Source organism: Adiantum capillus-veneris, chromosome 18 (genome assembly GCF_014529385.1).
Source record: "Adiantum capillus-veneris isolate H3 chromosome 18, ASM1452938v2, whole genome shotgun sequence".
Taxonomy (NCBI): domain Eukaryota; kingdom Viridiplantae; phylum Streptophyta; class Polypodiopsida; order Polypodiales; family Pteridaceae; genus Adiantum; species Adiantum capillus-veneris.
This window is the reverse complement of record NC_140948.1, coordinates 62,058,664-62,079,136: the sequence shown is the minus strand read 5'-3', so window position 1 is coordinate 62,079,136 and position 20,473 is coordinate 62,058,664. Positions and strand designations below refer to the sequence as shown.

The window sequence follows — 20,473 nt, the reverse complement described above, 5'->3', positions numbered from 1 at the left end:
CCTAAAATATCTAAAATTCAGCATCTTAACCATGATAACTTTTGCAAATTGAGGATTTTTCATCAACAAATCCTCTTTTCATCGTGGTGGTCAACCGTGGCGGCGGCGTAAAGAAGCGAAGAAGAAGAAGAAGACCAGCGGTCATTTTTTCCACAATCTACACAAAGGGTGAGTTCAAGCTTCTTCAAAGCTTCACCATCTCAATGATTCTCTTTTAATTCACCCCTCTTCCTTCATCAAATCAACTCACTCTACCCATTGTAAATGTAACATTAACTTTCTAGTGATTACTAACGACTAACATACTAACACAAAATAGCATTGACCTAACCATAAAAGACACCTCACCTCAAGACATGTATAGTAACTCTCTCTCTCTCTCTCTCTCTCTCTCTCTCTCTCCCCTTCCTTAAAACTTACTTTCACCTTATCTACCATCAATAATGCTCTCTTTTGAGCCCACACCCATGACTCAAGCAGACAAAGAAGGCCCGCAATGCTTTGATATTCAAAAAAATCATAATCCTGATTTGTTAGCTTATAAATTAGGATTTCCAATAATCTTAATGAGGGGTCTCTAACCTATAAATAGGCCCCTCTCCTTCTTGTAAAACAACCTCCAACATCTCACATAGCACCCCAACACTCTATGCGTGAGGAGAGACTTAGGTGTAGCAACCACTTGTGAGCTTCACTCTTGGTGTGAGAGAAGCCTTCAAGCTACACATTGCAAGTGAGAGAGCGTGAGTTCCACAAATCTCAAAACCACTATTGTACATGCTCCTTCATCATCAATAAATTGAGGTTTGGTGCATCAAAGACGTGATTCGACGTTTAAATCTTCGTCCTTCCATTTTTGCAATACGGTTTGGTGAATTCAAGGTGACTTGTGTATTTTGAGTTTTATCGGTTGATCTTGATTTTAGAAAGTGTTTTAGTGTGTTTTTCATTGCCAGTTTTGTGTCCATTGTAAGAGGGTATTGTGGTGAGAGATCTCCCACACCCTAAGACAATGTGTGTGTGTTTTGGCAATGATTAGCAATCACTAAGCATTGAGTGAGTTTTGTACAAGTTCTACGATAGCATCATAACGAACCATCTCCATTTGCAAGTCACAAATAAGGTATTACGCAAGATCCTTCCCTCTCTCTCTTCCCTTTGCTCTAGCTCTCTCTGGTCCATTTCATGTGTGTCTTGGTGTGAGGTTGCTTGTGTGTGTTGTGTGGTGCATCTTCTTGGTTGTGCCAAAATCTCTCTTGCGTCCTAGTTCGCATACCATAACTAGGTGGTGCCCCTATCTTGTTTGGGTTTGGCCGTGGGTTTGTTGTTGTGTTGTGCTTGTGGTTGCCCCAGCCCCAATTGAGCAGCACGGGAGCCTTGAGGGGTGTTTAGAGGTCGCCTCTCTTGTTGCCCGCCCCGGACCGCCTCAATTTTGGTGCCCCCACTGAGGACGTCTTGTGTATGTTTTGTGTAGGCTCAACCTTTAGCATAATCAAGTAGCTTGCATGAATCACGAGAATTTGTATGATCCTTTCATTCCCATTGCAAGGCAAAAGGTACACATAATTGTTAGTACTAAGTTGCAATTTCAACGTGTAATTCGTAGAATTTTAGGTCCTCTTAGGTTGGCAGAGATAAACACATCAGTAAATCCTTTTATGTTGCCTCTCATTAGGTACGACCTTAGTTTGGACGTCTATATTTTTGTTTTGTTTTAAGCATAAGGTCATGCATAGACAATGGATAATGGCCCAAGAATAGAGATTTTCCCCTTTCATTTCACTCCACACATTAGAATAAACATTGCAATTAGTAGGAAAATCCATTTTCAACAACGTATGGTGTTCATGTTTGGTGCCCAAAGAGTAGGAGAAATTCTCGCATCACCAAACCCTGTCATTCTACCTCTTATTGATTATCATAGGTCATTTGATGTGAATATTTTTATTTTGTTGTAGAATAGATTGCAATTTAGAAAATATTATTGTGTAAATCTTTTAAAGAAAAAAAAAAACGTGTTACTTTGAAATCAATTCAATGGAGAGCCAACGCCAAATGTCTGGAAATCCTCTTTTCTTTGGAGAGCCTGGAGAGGATGCAGAATTATTTCTAGCGAATTTCAAGATGTCTTGCCGTATCAAGAGGATAGTAACTGATCAAGAACGTGTAGAAATGTTTGAGGTGGTCCTTAGGAAAGATGCTAGCACTTGGTTTGACTCTTTGCCTGAGGAATTTAAAGGGAATTACACGGAAGTTTTGAATCGTTTCAAGAAATACTTCTTTGATCCCCAAAACACTCAGAAATTATGGCAAGACATTGTTTCTCATAAGCAAAAAGACTTAGATGACTACTACTTGTACAAGCAAGAGTTCCTACGTCTTTGGGCTCTATGGATACGAAATGTTGCTAACCCTGGTGATGGTGCAGAATTTCTAAAGAAGGAGAGGTTCATAGCCGGACTCTTTTCTGACCTTAAGGTAAAAGTTGAGGCGGGTGCACCTGCTACCTTTGATGCAGCTGAAACTAGGGCTGCTGAGAAATATAGGAAACTCAAGTGCTTAAGGGGGGAGGTTCCAATAGAAGGTCTTAGACCCAAAGGTAAGTCACAAGCATCAACATGTAAGGAGCTTCCTGAGGTAACGGCGGAAGTGATTGAGAAGTTAAATGAATCCTTAAGCAGCCTGTCAATTCACCTTGCACAAGCCGTAGGTCCAAAGGGACAAGCAAAGAAGTCTGAAGAGCGAGACCCACGACCTAGGAGAGTCTTGCAATGTTGGAATTGCGGAGAGTCTGGACATGGGATGTATAATTGTCCTTGGCCCCGTGGAGAGCCAGGGAGACCTAACTTGAATTACCCAGTGATGAATGCAAGAGAAGGAGCTGGTCAACAACCAAGGCTTCTACAAAGGCCAAATGGACCAAGACCACCTCCACAAGGGGTAGAAGGAGTTCCACCTTTGCCAGATCCAAATGTGCATGTGGTAGAGGTGACAAATTCAAATGAGGTTGACATGGAAGCCAATGGCATTAAGCGTGGCCGACGAAAAGGTAAAGAGAAAGAAGGAGTCACATCACAGAGTGACCATGGACAAGGCAAGAAGGCAAAGGAAACCAAGGAAACCAAGAGGACTCGACGTCGTATCAACCTCCAAGACTTCCCTCTTGGACAGGGTATGGCTCCGTACAACTTGTTGGAAGACATGAGAGGTAAGGGTCCTGATATCTCATGGCCTCAGTTTCTTGCATTATGCCCACAAGTTAGGAGGGATTTAACAAAGGCAGTTAGCACTAGGAGAAAGGTAAAAGAGAGTGTGCCTGTTGTAAAAATTGCACAAGTTGAAATGAATGAGGACATTACACCAGTGCTAGACTGTTACATCAAAGGAAGATTGGTTAGGAAAGGTCTAGTGGATGGGGGTGCACAAATTTGCATCATGATAGAGGGACTCATGCAAAGACTAGGCATGCACATCCATGAGACACCTGAAATCAAAGTCAAGATGGCAAACAATAGCAAGGCTAGGTGTGTAGGCATTTGTAAAAATGTCTTTGTAGAGGCCTTTGGCATTAAGAAAGCGGTGTATTTTTATGTTATGTCGACCAAGGGAAGTGGTTATCCATTTATCCTAGGAAGACCATGGCTAATGAAAATGCGAGCTTTGCAGGATTGGGAGAGTGGGAAATTAATTTGCAGGAATGACAATCATAAGAAGGTTGTCTTTGACATGAAGGAGCAACGCCAAGAGGAGCTCCATGAAGAATCATCTCAAAGTGAGACGGAAGAAGGTTGGACCGATAGCACTTGAGAAGAAGAAAGTAGCAGCAGCATTACTGAAGAGGAGTCTTCCATCGAAGTCATGGGGGTAAGGTTTAAGCCAAGCAACCAAGAGACCTCTTGTCAAGTCTTGGAGGAGGTAGGTCCTCAAGAGAACGAAGGTGTTCAAGATGAAGGGATGCTGGAAGGTATGCTATCAACAACACTTACAAAGGATGAAAGAGAGGAGTTCAAATGTGTGCTAAGGAAGTTTCCTAGGCTTTTCGCTAAAGACTACACCGACGTGCGTGGGGTAGATGTTGTTCAACACAAGATTGAGTTAAAGCCTGAGGCCACACCTAAAGCTCAGAAGCTACGAAGGCTAGGAGTTATAAAGGAGCAGGCTCTACTCAAGGAGGTAAGAAAGCTTCTAGCAGCAGGTTTCATTTATCCAGTGGAGAATTCAGAGTGGGTCTCTCCTGTTGTTGTCACTCCTAAGAAAAACGGAAAGTGGAGGGTGTGTGTGGATTACCGTCCACTCAATGAGGCAACAAAAAGAGATCACTTTCCCCTCCCATTTCAGGATGAGATACTAAATGAGGTAGCTGGTCATGAGAAGTACACTGTGTGTGATGGCTACTCAGGCTACTTTCAAATAGGTATCGCATTGGAAGATCAATTGAAAACAACCTTTATCACTCCTTGGGGTTGTTATGCTTTTAGAGTCATGCCATTTGGTCTGACAAATGCTCCTGCAACATTCCAACGTTTCATGAACATGGTGTTTCAAGCATTCTTTGGAAAGTCAATTAGGGTATTCATTGATGATTTTTGCATTTATAGCTCAGAATCATTGCATCTACAAAGGGTAGAAGAAGGTTTAAAGAAGCTCTACGACATGGGAGGTCAACTCAACCCTGACAAGTGCCACATAGGTGAGGATGAAGTGATCTTGCTCGGTCACAAGGTTTCCTATAAAGGCATTGAGGTGGATCCTTCAAAGGCAAAGGCTCTTATTGAGCTCCCATCACCGAAGAGTCTTAAGGAGGTTATATCTTTCATTCAGAAGGTGAAGTATATGTCACACTTCATTCACTTAGCCTCGGAGTTGCTTCATCCTTTGCAAAAGTTGACACAACAAGTAGAATTTGCATGGTTTGATGAGCTTGAAGAGTATTTTTGTAACATTAAAGTCATTTTGTCAGAGCTACCAACACTCATGCCTCCTTGTTGGGAGTACACATTCTTTGTTAGCTCTAGTGCTGGGAAAGAAACAATTGGTGCTGTGTTGCTACACCAAGATCCCCACAGTACAAGGATGCGACCCATCTACTTTGCTAGTAGGGTCATGAATGCTTTGGAGAGAGACTACACAGAAGCAGAACTCATGATGCTTTCTCTCATGTTTGCGGTGAGAAAGTTTAGATCCTACCTGCTACCAAAACCTTTTGTAATTCTCACTGCAGAAAATTTGTTCCCTTGGGTGTCATCTCAAATGAATCTTAGTACTAGGATCTCAAAGTGGATTATGGAGTTGCAAGAGTTTCAATACTCTTTCAAGGTAGAAGATAGTGTGCGTGCACAATTGGCAGGGATTCTCACTTATAGGGTACATGAGAAGGAAATTAAGGTGCCTCAAGTAAAGACCCTACCATTGCCACCACCAAAAAGTATTCCCAATGCTTTTACCTTGTTCTTTGATGGAGCTTTTCGACGAGCCACAGGGAAAGCAGGGGGAGGTCTAGTGTTGCTCAATCCAAGTGGAGAGGTGGTCATGAAAGAGAAGGTCAATCTACCAGGTTCAACTAGCAACAATGAAGCAGAATACGACACACTACTTCATGGTTTGAAGATGTGCATTGGCCAAGGGATAAAACGTCTCATGGTAAAAGGAGATGCACTTCTCATTGTTAAACAAATTTTAGGCATTTGGGCATGCAAGAATGAAAGCTTAAGGACAAAAGTTCATGCCATTCGTAGGATGTTTAATCAGTTTGAAGAAGTGCAACTATATCATATTCCGAGGAAACAAAATGAAGATGCCGATTTACTTGCACAACAAGCAGTTACATGTGTTGAGAGAGAAGTGCAGGTCATCATGGTGGCAGCAGTTGTCAAGCAACCGAGATACCAGGGATTGGAGTCATTGGCTCCCATTATCGGCTACATTTTGGAGGGTGAGTTTCCACAAGACTTCACGAAGGCTCAGAAGAGGAGACTCATGAAGAAGGCAAGTTTTTATCTCTTCCTAGAAGGATCCCTCTATCAAAAAGGGAAGGATCAAGTGTGCAGAAGAGTACCAACTATCGAGGAAATTCCAGCCATTCTAAAAGGTTTGCATGAAGAGGCATGTGGTGGTCATTTTTCCCAAGAATCAACTGTGAAGAAGATTTTGCTTGCGGGGTATGTTTGGCCAAGCTTGCATGTGGATGTTCAACATTGGTGTAAAAGCTGTCACAATTGTCAGATAAATGGAAATAGAAGGTTGGTGCATGGCCCGAGGCAAATAGTGCTTGCAAATGGACCCTTTGAAAAGTGGGGCATTGATGCTATGGGTCCTCTGCCTAGGACAAAAAATGGTAAACTCTACATTCTAGTGGCTGTAGACTATATGACTAGGTGGGTGGAAGCTCAAAGTGTGGCAAGAGTGAATGAGAGGACAGTTAGCAAGTTTGTGTACACTCACATTTGTTGCAGATTTGGCACACCTTTGGAGATTGTTTCTGATAATGGTCCAGGGTTCAGGAAGGGTTTGCTCACAGAAGTTTGTGAAGAGCTTCACATTCTACATCGTCATAGCACACCATACTACCCACAATCAAATGGTTTGGTGGAGAAGGCTAATGGTGTCATTGCAGGAATCATTAGAAAGATGGTGCAAAACAAGACAAAATTATGGGATGACTTCTTGGATGGTGCCTTGTGGGCATATCGAACCACATATAGGGAAGCCACGGAGTTCACACCATTTCACTTGGTCTATGGTCAAGAGGCTTTGCAGCCTATCGAGCTCAACATTCCAACAATGCGACTTCATGGCAAAGGAGCACAAGATGATCAAGAGGTATGGATGGATCGACTTCTTACGTTAGTGGAGCTTGAGTGGAAAAGAGAAGCAGCATACGAGTGCTACAAGAGGAAAGCCACACAAGCGAAAGAAACGCACGACAAGAAACTGAAGGACAAAGGCATCAAGGAAGGAGAGCTTGTGCTAAGGTATGACAATCGACTTGACAATCGTTTTGATGCCAAGTTTGAAACTAGATGGCAAGGGCCATACATTGTCCAGAAGGCTTTCAATTCTAGTTACTATCAGCTTATGGACTTGAATGGTAAAGAGCACTCCAGGAAGGTAAACGGGTATCGCTTGAAGCCCTATTTGAGTCGCCTTCTACCAAAGGATCTACCAAAGATCTGTCCAAAGGCCGCTGTCTCATGTAAGTATTGTTACATGAAGCATGAGTGTAACTCCAGCCAAAATTCTGAGGGGCCAAACAATGAAGATCTCGTCAAGGACTCTAAAGCACTCTCTTTGGAAAAGATGCTCTATGATGGTACATGAATATACCATCATCCTGGGGGAGGGCTAATGATAGCCGTTTTTCGGCTCTCCATAATTGCTATACTAAGTTACTCCACCCTACCAAATTCACCCAAACGCTATGGCTATCCCTACCATTTCATTGTACATAGGCGTGTGTGAGTTAGGGGGCTTTTCCCATATCTTCTTAAAAAAACCCTCAGCTAGCTAGTCACTGGGCTAGTTGAGCCAAAAAAATAAAAAATAATAAAAAATAAAAGTATATTATGGCCTCTTTGTGTGTAAATATTTCATTGTATATATGGCCTAAATATAGGGATTTTTTATAATTATTTTGATATTTTATTTAAATATTTCTACTTAGGTGTGTGTTTTATTAAACCTATGTACACCTTCTTTCATCCTCTTACACCATAATTATATTTTTTGCCAATATGTACATACTCTAACCTCATATTTTTCTTTTATACAAATCACTCCCACATTTTCACCCTCACCCTCGTGAAAACAAAAAATTGATTTCTACTCATTGGTTACTTTTATTATATTATTTACTTGCATACCTTTTCCTCTTTCACCCAAAATAATTCAAGGAGGGACCATATTATATGATTCCAATATCTTTCCATATCCATAACTCCTCCATATTTTTATTATTATTTTTACTCATTATTCTAACACCATGTGCTCATTGAGCTAAAGTCCATGAATAGTCCATACACTAGTCCCACCATGTATATATTTCTTATTTCACCAATAATCCTCCTCTATGCATGGGTCAAGGGCAACTTGAATGCTTTGTATTATAATATGACAAAGGAGGGGCTCACTCTTGGATGCATTGTACAAATTCAACAAAGGAGGGGGCCACTAAAAGACTTTTGCAGGCATAAAAAACAGGCTTTTTGGTGAGAATTTTGACACCTATCTCCACTCTGAATTTGGAGCGGTGGTCAAAAGAGAAAATGTAGCACACGCTCTGAATAATCACCTCAAATTTTTTCATGATTTTTGGAGGTACCAGCGGCGAGCTATGATTTTTTGAGTGGACCCCAGTCTGCCCACTTTTCTCACAAGTAGCCCTTAGTCTTCTCTCACCCTTCCACACACCTACTCACTCTTACACATCCCTCCCTCTCCTTCCCTCACTCAAACCTGCAATTTCCATGGCTTCTCCTACCCTCTTCACCATTACCCTTCTCTCTCATCCCTATAGTTCTTTTATGAACCTCTACATACATACACCCTCTTCATGTCTCTCTCTATTGCTTCTATGTTACAATTTCATTTACCTCTCCTAAAATATCTAAAATTCAGCATCTTAACCATGATAACTTTTGCAAATTGAGGATTTTTCATCAACAAATCCTCTTTTCATCGTGGTGGTCAACCGTGGCGGCGGCGTAAAGAAGCGAAGAAGAAGAAGAAGACCAGCGGTCATTTTTTCCACAATCTACACAAAGGGTGAGTTCAAGCTTCTTCAAAGCTTCACCATCTCAATGATTCTCTTTTAATTCACCCCTCTTCCTTCATCAAATCAACTCACTCTACCCATTGTAAATGTAACATTAACTTTCTAGTGATTACTAACGACTAACATACTAACACAAAATAGCATTGACCTAACCATAAAAGACACCTCACCTCAAGACATGTATAGTAACTCTCTCTCTCTCTCTCTCTCTCTCTCTCTCTCTCTCTCTCTCCCTTCCTTAAAACTTACTTTCACCTTATCTACCATCAATAATGCTCTCTTTTGAGCCCACACCCATGACTCAAGCAGACAAAGAAGGCCCGCAATGCTTTGATATTCAAAAAAATCATAATCCTGATTTGTTAGCTTGTAAATTAGGATTTCGAATAATCTTAATGAGGGGTCTCCAACCTATAAATAGGCCCCTCTCCTTCTTGTAAAACAACCTCCAACATCTCACATAGCACCCCAACACTCTATGCGTGAGGAGAGACTTAGGTGTAGCAACCACTTGTGAGCTTCACTCTTGGTGTGAGAGAAGCCTTCAAGCTACACATTGCAAGTGAGAGAGCGTGAGTTCCACAAATCTCAAAACCACTATTGTACATGCTCCTTCATCATCAATAAATTGAGGTTTGGTGCATCAAAGGCGTGATTCGACGTTTAAATCTTCGTCCTTCCATTTTTGCAATACGGTTTGGTGAATTCAAGGTGACTTGTGTATTTTGAGTTTTATCGGTTGATCTTGATTTTAGAAAGTGTTTTAGTGTGTTTTTCATTGCCAGTTTTGTGTCCATTGTAAGAGGGTATTGTGGTGAGAGGTCTCCCACACCCTAAGACAATGTGTGTGTGTTTTGGCAATGATTAGCAATCACTAAGCATTGAGTGAGTTTTGTACAAGTTCTACGATAGCATCATAACGAACCATCTCCATTTGCAAGTCACAAATAAGGTATTACGCAAGATCCTTCCCTCTCTCTCTTCCCTTTGCTCTAGCTCTCTCTGGTCCATTTCATGTGTGTCTTGGTGTGAGGTTGCTTGTGTGTGTTGTGTGGTGCATCTTCTTGGTTGTGCCAAAATCTCTCTTGCGTCCTAGTTCGCATACCATAACTAGGTGGTGCCCCTATCTTGTTTGGGTTTGGCCGTGGGTTTGTTGTTGTGTTGTGCTTGTGGTTGCCCCAGCCCCAATTGAGCAGCACGGGAGCCTTGAGGGGTGTTTAGAGGTCGCCTCTCTTGTTGCCCGCCCCGGACCGCCTCAGTACCTAGCTAGGTATGCGGTGCCTCCCGAGCAGAAGCTCATGATGTTGTTTATTATATGAAAAAAACTTGAAAAAACTCCGTTTTCCTACATGAGAAAATTCCTAAATCTTCTTGTGCAAGCTTGTACACTAGACTGTGTGTGTGTGTGTGTGTCACAGAGAGAGAGAGAGAGAGAGAGAGAGAGAGAGAGAGAGAGAGAGAGAGAGAGAGAGAGAGAGTGAGAGAGAGAGAGACTTTATCATGTATAAGAAAAATGGGATCTTTCTCATTGTTTGCAAGTATTGTTTAACTATGGGAGGGAGCATACATTGCTCAATCAATCTCAAGGAAGAATGTTAGAACTAGCATACCTCCTTAAATTTATCAGGTAAAAAACCACTCATGTTTGAAATTTAAACATCATTGAAACCTTCAACATTTGGATAGAAATCATCTTTCAGTATCCTACAAGAGTTTCGACCTTGCCACTAACTTAACATCCATATCAACCAGCCAAGGTATGGAGCAACAAAAGGAATGGTTTAACCATTTCTAAACCAGAAAGAGAAAACAATTCATGGCTTTAAACCGTCATCAACCAATCAAAGCAAAAAATCATATGGAGCGGAAAGAAAGCCATGACCATCATTCAAGTAATATGTAGGTATGCAGATCAATCACAAAAACAAGATTAGTCATGACAAACATGTTTAAAAACCAGTAACAATAGCACATCACGAACCTATCAACCGGATTCTCAATGTGGGACAGCAAGAAAGCTCCATGATCCTCCCTCAAATGTTAACCACAACATCAGTAGTTTCAACAAAAGGAAGCCTGAGCAGGAGAATTTTGATCAAAAAAGAATATGTATACGGGACCCCAATCGAGCAACGACACCAAGTAAACAACCCTCACTCACTCAATCAAAATCAACAGATAGACAAAGTTTTAGGGCTGAGTGAGGGAGTTAAGAACCCCTTACCTTTCTATAGGCAAGGAGTCACTATTGTTGTAGCATATTGAATCCATAGCCACATCTATCAAATCCACCCAAATTCTAGTGTGTAGAGTTGGATTCTACAGAGCATGCAATAGGGTAGGCAATAGAGTAGGGGTTTAGCCTCGACGCACTACATAGGGATTACCCTACCAGGAGTGGTAAAATGAAAGCATAGAATAGAGATTTTTTAAGCAATACAAATAAGTCTCTCTCTTTCTTACTTATCTATTTGTGTTTTCTTGATCATTGTTGATACGTTCCAAAATAGCCCGAGCTCTCTCTCTCTCTCTCTCTCTCTCTCTCTCTCTCTCTCTCTCTCTCTCTAAGCGTCCTACTTTACATTTAAAACTAGGTAGTGCCCCAAATTTGTGCAGGGTTAGGTTGCGGGTTTGTTTGTGTGTCTGTTTTTTTTTTTTTTCCAACCCCAACCGAATTGAGCAGCACGGGAGCCTGGAAGGGTGCTTAGAGGCCACTCTTCTTGTTGCCCGTCCCGGACCGACTCAAAATTGGTGTCCCCACGGAGGAATCAACTTGTGTATGTTTTTGTGTAGGATCAACATTTAGAATAGTCAAGTAGTTTGCATGAATCATGAGAATTTGTATGATCCTTTCATTCCCATTGCAAGGCAAAATGTGCAGATAATTGCTAGTACTAAGTTGCAATTTCAACAAGTAATTCGTAGAATTTCGTTCCCTCTTAGGTTGTCCAAGATAAACGATTTAGTAAATCCTTTTATTTTGCCTCTCGGACCTTAGTTTGGACGTCTATATTTTTGTCTTGTTTTAAGTATTAGGTCATGCATAGACCATGGAAAATGGCCCAAGAATAGAGGTTTTCCATTTCACTCCACACATTAGAATAAACGTTGCAATTAGTAGAAAGATCCATTTTCAACAACGTATGGTGTTCATGTTTGGTGCCCAAAGAGTAGGAGAAATTTTCTCTGCATCACCAAACCCTGTCATCCTGCCTCTTGGTAATTATCATAGATCATTTGATGTGCATATTTTTATTTTGTTGTAGAACAGATTGCAATTTAGAAAACATTTTTCAGAAAAACAAAACGTGCGTCACTTTGAAATCAATTCAATGGAAAGCCAACGCCAAATGTCTAGATATCCTCTTCTTTGTTGGAGAGCCTGGAGAGGATGCAGAATTATTTTTAGCAAATTTCAAGATGTCTTGCCCTATCAAGAGGATAGTAACTAATCAAGAACGTGTACAAATGTTTGAGGTGGTCCTTAGCAAAGATGCTAGCACTTTGTTTGACTCTTTGCTTGAGGAAGTTAAGGGGAATTACACATAAGTTTTAAATCGTTTCAAGAGATACTTCTTTGATCCCCAAAACACTCAAAAACTATGGCAAGACATTGTTTCTCATAAACAAAAAGACTTAGATGACTACTACTTATACAAGCAAGAGTTTCTATGTCTTTGGGCTCTATGGATATGAAATGTTGCTAACACTGGTGATGGTGCAGAATTTCTAAAGAAGGAGAGGTTCATAGCTGGACTCTTTCCTAACTTAAGGTAAAGGTGGAGGCGGATGCACCTGCCATCTATGATGTAGCTAAAAATTAGAGCTTCCAAGAAATATAGGAAACTCAAGTGCCTAAGGGGAGAGGTTCCAATAGAAGGTCTTAGACCCAAAGGCAAGTCACAAGCATCGACATCTAGGGAGCTTCCTGAGGTAATGGTAGAAGTGATTGAGAAGTTAAATGAATCTTTAAGCATCCTGTCAATTCACCTTGCACAAGCTATAGGTCCAAAGGGACAAGCAAAATACTCTGAAGAGCGAGATCCACAACCTAGGAGAGTCTTGCAATGTTGGAATTGCACAGAGTCTGGACATGGGATGTATAATTGTCCTTGACCCCCTAGAGAGCCAGGGAGACCTAACTTGAATTACCCAGTGATGAATGGAGGTGAAGGAACTAGGCGGAAACCACGGCTTCTACAAAGGTCAAATGGCGCAAAAACCACCTCCAGAAGGAGTGGAAGGAGTTACACCTTTGCCAAATCCAAATGTGTATGTGATAGAGGTGACAAATTCAAACGAGATTGACATGGAATCAAATGGCATCAAGCGTGGCCGTGGGAAAGGTAAGGAGAAAGAAGGAGTCACATCACAAAGTGACCATGGACAAGGCAAGAAGGCAAAGGAGACCAAGGAAGCCAAGAGGACTTGACGCCGTATCAACCTCCAAGACTTCCTTCTTGGACATGGTATGGCTCCATACAACCTATTGGAAGACATGAGAGGTAAGGGCCATGATATCTCATGGCCTCAATTTCTTGCATTATGTCCACAAGCTAGAAGGGATTTAGCGAAGGTAGATATCACTAGGAGAAAGGTAAAAGAGAGTGTGCCTGTTGTAAAACTTTCACAAGCTAAAATGAATGAGGATATTACACCTGTGCTAGATTGTTATATCAAAGGGAGGTTGGTTAGGAGAGGTCTAATGGATGGGGGTGCACAAATTTTTATCATGACAGAGGGACTCATGCAAAGACTAGGCATACACATCCATGAGACACTTGAAATCAAAGTGAAGATGGCAAACACTAGCAAGGCTAGGTGTGTGGGAATTTGTAAAAAGGTTTTTGTGGAGGTCTTTGGCATTAAGAAGGTAGTGGATTTCTATGTCATGTCTTTGGCATTAAGAAGACAATGGATTTCTATGTCATGTCTACCAAAGGAAATGGTTACCCATTTATCCTAGGAATACCATGGCTAATGAAAATGCAAGCTTTGCAGGATTGGGAGAGTGGAAAGCTAATTTGCAAGAATGAAAATCATAAGAAGGTTGCCTTTGACATGAAGGAGCAACGCCAAGAGGGTGTCCATGACGAATCATCTCAAAGTGAGACAAAAGAAGACTGGACTGGCTTCAAAAGAAGAAAGTAGGGACAACATTACTGAAGAGGATTCTTCCATAAAAATCATGGGGGTAAGTTTTAAGCCAAGCAACCAAGAGACCTCTTGTCAAGGCTTGGAAGAGGTAGGTACTCAAGAGAACCAGAATGTGCAAGATGAAGGAATGTTAGAAGGTATGTTGTCTACAGTTTTTACAAAGGACGAAAGAGAGGAATTCAAATGTGTGCTAAGAAAGTTTCCTAGACTTTTTGCTAAAGACTACATCGACGTGCATGGAGTAGATGCTGTTCAACACAAGATTGAGTTAAAGCTTGAGGCCACACCTAAATCTCCAAAGCTACGAAGGCTAGGAGTTATAAAGGAGCAGGCTCTACTCAAGGAGGTAAGAAAGCTTCTAGCAGCAGGTTTCATTTATCCAGTGGAGAATTCAGAGTTGGTCTCTCCCGTTGTTGTCACTCTAAAGAATAACAGAAAGTGGAGAGTGTGTGTGGACCGTCCACTAAATGAGGAAACAAAAAGAGATCATTTTTCCCTCCCATTTCAGGATGAGATACTAAATGAGGTAGCTGGTCATGAGAAGTACACTATGCGCAATGGCTACTCGGGTTACTTTCAAATAGGTATCACATTGGAGGATCAGTTAAAAACAACCTTCATCACTCCGTGGGGTTGTTATGCTTTAAAAGTCATGCCATTTGGCTTGACAAATGCTCTTGCAACTTTCCAACGCTTCATGAACATGGTGTTTCAAGCATTCTTCATACACATCAACTACCCCTATATTAAGGTGAGGGGATCTTCCCTTCACTTAGACCTGGGTCTGTCTTTTTCCTATGAGCATACAAGAAAAATAGAAATGTTTTAAGTTTTGGGCAGTGGGTTTCTTTATATATCTTGTCCCGTAACTTGATATGGGAAACTTTGTTGTACTCGTTAAAGAAAGGGGTATTGAGAGAACAAGATGAAATTGGAATTATATTGGGCTTTCCCTGGCACGTTGGAGATTATTGTTAGACTACTTCTGCTCAACAGGTTCTATATTTCCCTCAAAATCTTAGGTTTTTGATAATCTCTTGCTCTGTTGGATGATTATGACTGGTTTTTTTACTTTAGTATATTGAAAGAGAATGGTTTTGCTGGTCTCCATTCTTGCTCACTTTACTTGAAAATTTATTAAATCTAATCTATGCAATCTCGATAGTAGCTGCTTATCATGAAAACTCATGGAAATTTGATTTTTTATAGTACATACTACCTGAGGTGGGTATGGTATTGTAACATTAGGGAAGCCTGGTGGCCTTGACTTGCTAATTGGAGTTTTTATATCTATCCTTCATTATGCAGATGTCTTCAACTAGCTATGTCTAGGATAGGAAACATGGTCTACAACACATTTTTCTTATATAGTGTTACAACACAGTAAGCAGCAGCGGCCCTACTATATAGATTTAGCCAACCCATATGATGGATTATACTTATTTTAAACATCAAGGAAATCTACTCCTCAGATGTGCCATAGTTTGCCACGGCCCACCACACGGTGATTTCATCAGGCTGTATGGCTGATTATCCCCCCCCCCCTCCCCCCCAAAATATTTTCACTTAAGTACCATTATCAAATAGTTAGAAACAATGAATATCGAGTATGGGAAAAACCCCTTTCTATGTACCTGAGTTAAGTAATGATCAACGGAAAAAAAACCAGTAATAGTACCATAGTAATGCTCCCAAAAAGACCATCTTTACCATGTAATGCCAATCAAAGCCGACCACTGTAGTGGTCCTTACCATGTTGTAGAATGGGGAACAGAGCCCACCAGAACAACAGAGGTCCAATCACTTTTATCATGCCATGCTAAGTATAGTCGTTCCGAGTATTTAAGTACACCATTTGTTAAAGTACAAGCATTTTTAGGAGACATCACTTTACCATTTAATCAAAAAAATGAATGTAATAAAATTATTGATGCTAAGATTAGTGACCAACTTGACTTGGCTGAGTTGTAAGCTCCATGCTTGGTACAACAGAGATGAAGAAAACATACAGTCCTCACTCTTGACACAAGTAAAACACACGCAAAGCTAAGAGAGGGACAGAATGCGCCCTCACCTCTTTAAATGGAGAAAGGATTGGTTTTGAGTTAGCCTGCCTTATGGCTAGCTCTGGCTTTTTGGCTCTGGCTAATACTTCTCTGACCCTGGAAAATACTTCTCTTGGCTAATAATTATGCTAACATTTTAAAATTCAATCCTTTATAAAGATGATAAGTATGCTTACCTACTGCAAAGTACTCGCGTTTTCTTGGTCTCAAGATACTCCTAGTTGACTTTTTTGCTTACCGAACAGAATCTTTTTCTTAGTGGTTTGGATCCGATAAAATCTTCTGGTTTTTTGGTTACTAGGCCAATAGATATCTTTTGCACTAATGGTTTAATTTTTTTTTGGATAAATTCATGACAGATGATGGATCATTTTTTTTCCGGGTATAGGGCTAACATACCCTGGTTACAGTAATTTGAGAGCTTGCTTTTGTATTAAAAGCATTTGGATACAAAGAAATTTCTAGCCATTTTTACTATTAGTAGTTGGCTTGTTCTATGTAAATGGCTCGACCTTGGAGTATATTTAAAAAGATGAAGTTACAAAACTTTGCATTATATGCAAGATTTTTTCATACATTTTTTAGCTAGAGCAATACATAAAATAATATAGGATAGTTGACCTTTGTTACAATAAATGATCAAAAAACGCAGTCGTGCTACTCTGACAGTAATATGTTTTTTAATAAGAAAATCCTTGAGATTTTTTAGATGTAGGACAGTAGCTAGTCTAATAATCTTTAAGTTTGGCATGGATAACAACTGATAGATTCTTTGAAGCCTGCCATACGTAGCCAAGTCTAACGTATCTATTGTCTTGATTATATGGATGCAGGTGAGAATTCTATCTTGGCTTAAAAAGGTTTAGTTTGCTCCAGTCTGACTTTGAAGACAATTGATGATTCAATTGGGATAGTTCTGATACCTTTGTACAGACTCATGATACTTCATTCTTATTATGTTGTACATCTATGAATCAACGTCTAAGTTGTTTCTGTACTAGACATATTTTTAAGGTATGAAGGTATTGGGGATTAAAGGTATGAAATGCACAAGTAATAAGGTAGTTTCCAAGCCCCACAAAGCTTCAATGATCAGAGCCTAGATAAAAGGCCAAACAAGGTGCAGCTTTTTGGCGACAAACAAACTCAAATCACGTGCAATGTGGAGTTTGAAGAATGGAAATGACCTCAAAATTTGGGAATGACAAGTGTCAGATAGCCTAGTACTATTATTATAATATTTTTGATAAAATCTTGACTTAGAGACTCGGACAACCCTAAAACTAGAAGGTTACACCATCCTTCTAAGGGGGTTTTACCCTTCTAGGAAGCTGCTAAACTAAGAAAGAATTGTAGGAAATTTGAAAAAGTTAGTTGTATGCCCTTCCAAATCAAATGTTATCTGGGTCAAGTGTATTTTTAATGGCTGAAATTGTAAAATCCGGGCTATATTTTGAGCTTGCTGGGCAATATTTCTCCACAGGTTTTAGTGTAATTATCGAAAAAAGATTCAAATTTTGACGGAGAATTTCAAGTTTGCCCTTATTTTCACCAGTTAGGGAAAATTTAATTTTCTAGCCCTGAAGGGGTTAAGGCCTTCAAAATAAAAAGCAGTGTTATCCTTCAAAATAAGTGTGCTCTTATTTTCTTGTGCTGGGCACATCCATATGCACGTGTCATAAGCAAATGCGAGAGAGAGAGAGAGAGAGAGAGAGAGAGAGAGAGAGAGAGAGAGAGAGAGAGAGAGAGAGAGAGAGAGAGAGAGAGAGAGAGAGAGAGAGAGAGAGAGAGAGAGAGAGAGATGAGGAATGTGAAAATCGTAGTCTAACAATACATATATAAAAGATTTTCAGTTTGGAAAAAACTAAGAGACTCTTCTAAAAGCTCGGTTTGGCAGCAGCTGCTTCACAAAGATCATCAGACAAGACGTTCTTAGTGATCGAGAAAGTAGTACTTAGAGTTTCTGTCGTTGAGTGCGAGATAGAAATGCAGCATGGCGCAGCTGGTTATGGATGATAATACATTCAACAGTCTTCTAGCTCCACTCGACGTCACGGATATCAATCTTTCTCACAGGTAACACCCCCATCGCCTACATCGCAGATATGAACCTTTCTCACAAGTAATGGCGTTGCCTTATACACTACAAATATGGACACCAACACAAGAAGTTTTGGACAAATTCTCACAATAATTCCCACATTGTGACTTACCTCAACATCATGAGCTTCTGTGAGGGAGGCACTACATACCTAGCTAGGTACGATTGGGGGTAGGGGACCGCCGGCCTGGTGGAGGGACCGGTGGTCCCCTGCCCCCAATCCTGCACTCCATACCTAGCTAGGTACGATTGGGGGTAGGGGACTGCCGGCCTGGTGGAGGGGCCGGTGGTCCCGTGCCCCCAATCGTACCTAGCTAGGTATGCGGTGGCTCCCGAGCAGAAGCTGATGATGTTATTCATTATACGAAAAACACTCAAGAAGACTCCGTTTTCCTACATGAGAAAATTTCTAAATCTTCTTGTGCAAGCTTGTACACTAGACTGCGTGTGTGTGTGTGTGTGTGTGTGTGTGTGAGAGAGAGAGAGAGAGAGAGAGAGAGAGAGAGAGAGAGAGAGACTTTCTCATGTATAAGAAAAATGGGATCTTTCTCATTGTTTGCAAGTATTGTTTAACATCAAGAAGTTTTTTCTCGGGAGGCACCACATACCAGCTAACTATGTGCGATTGGGAGCAGGGGACCACGGGCCTGCCCAAGTTTGCATGTATTAACATCATGAGTTTCCACTCAGAAGGCGCCGCATACCTAGCAAGGTGCAGTTGGAGGTAAGGGTCCACCAATCCGCCCCACCAAGCAAGCAATCTCTTGCCCCCAATTGTACGTCCTAGCGAAGTATGTTGTGCCTCCCTCATAGAAGCTCATGATTTTGTGGTAAGTCACAATGTGGGAAATATTGTAGGAATTTGTCACCGAAAGCTTATGGGGTGAACTAAGAGCACACTATTGCTTGTGATTCCTCATTAAAGGGTTTATATACAAAGTGACAATGGTAAATTTAGGACAAAATCTCGATATGACAAGTAGTGATTGCGATGTCCCAATACAATGGGCATAAACCCGTGGTGAGTTATATTGAACATCCATAGACCCATACTAAAACACCCTATTTCTGGCCCCTACAGTCCACTTCTAAACTATGATTCACCTTCATTGGTCATAACATCTAGTGCAGGGTTGTATTTGCACCCATCACCCGGTGCAAATACAATTACAATTCATGGTTTCCTAAATTACAATTTGGACAATTTAGTTGTAAATCCCGATAAATACCTCGACTTTTGGCATAAATCCCGCTTGTATTGTAAGCTTGACCTTAACTATAAAGGCTAAGAAAATGTTGTTATTTGGAGCAATGCCTTCATATTAATGTAAAGTCTTCTTTAGAGAGAGATCATAAGCCATAAAATTTAGACTGCTTCTGGTAAATTGATCATAAGCCATAAAATTTAGACTGCTTCAGTGGAATGAGGAAACCTATGCTAGGTCAAACGATGGCGTAATGTAGTTTGTGCCGTACATGATGAAGGCTCGTCCTAGATATCGAACTCTGTGCCGACGTGGTAGGGAGTCCCATCCACCGGCAACCGGTTGTTTTAATAAAGGGTTTAAACACCTCCCCCCCGCCCCCCCGCAAGGTTTTAACATTATCTGTTTGAACATGGGTTGGGGACTGAGCAACGAAGTTATGCTAGTGGTTGTGCATTTGCCTTTCATCGCGGGCACCTGTGTTCAAACCCTGTGGGTGAATGATTTGCTGAGTTTAATCACTTTTTTTGATTGAGCATGTCGCCATTTGTGCAAACCAAGAGGCTTGCAAAAAAGCTAAGGGTCGAAATGCGACCGACTGCACTGGTCCAGCAGGTCAAACAATCGCCACTTGGACGACTCTCAAGGTGCCACATCCTTGAGAGTCCCATATTACGAGAGAGCCGAATGAGAGTGACGAGTCCACGTACTACATGCACGATCAGGTGAAGGGATACCTGGACTACCCCATGCTCACGCCTTCGCAAGTCGAGCAGATGAAGATGAAAAAGATGCTCCATGATTAACGGTCATAGTACCTACAGCATGTTGACGAGCAACCCATCTTCTCCCTTGTCACATTTGTCCCCCCAATATGGTGTATATTATTAGGCACCCCATTCCACGTTTGAGATTGAAAGTGTGATGACTTCAAGCGCTTATCAGGGTTGGAGTTGCAGTTGTTTCACATGTTGGCGCGTTTTGCTATTTATGAAATCACACCTCCCCTCTAGAACGCTAAGGGGGTAGGTGTTCATAGACATAGATACATGCAACATAACTTGTGTGAGTGTGTGTAGCTATATATACATTTTTTCAAAATAGTCCTATATAACATGCGTTCAAGGAATAATTAAAAAAACACAATTTTTAAGAAAAAAATTATCTTTTGTTT

At 40.9% G+C, this 20,473-nt stretch overlaps 1 pseudogene; it reads left to right on the top strand.

Moving 5' to 3' along the window:
* LOC147435760 (12-oxophytodienoate reductase 7-like) overlaps nt 1-20,105 on the top strand; it is a 55,976-nt pseudogene extending 35,871 nt beyond the window's left edge.
* The last annotated feature ends 368 nt before the right edge of the window (nt 20,106-20,473 follow it).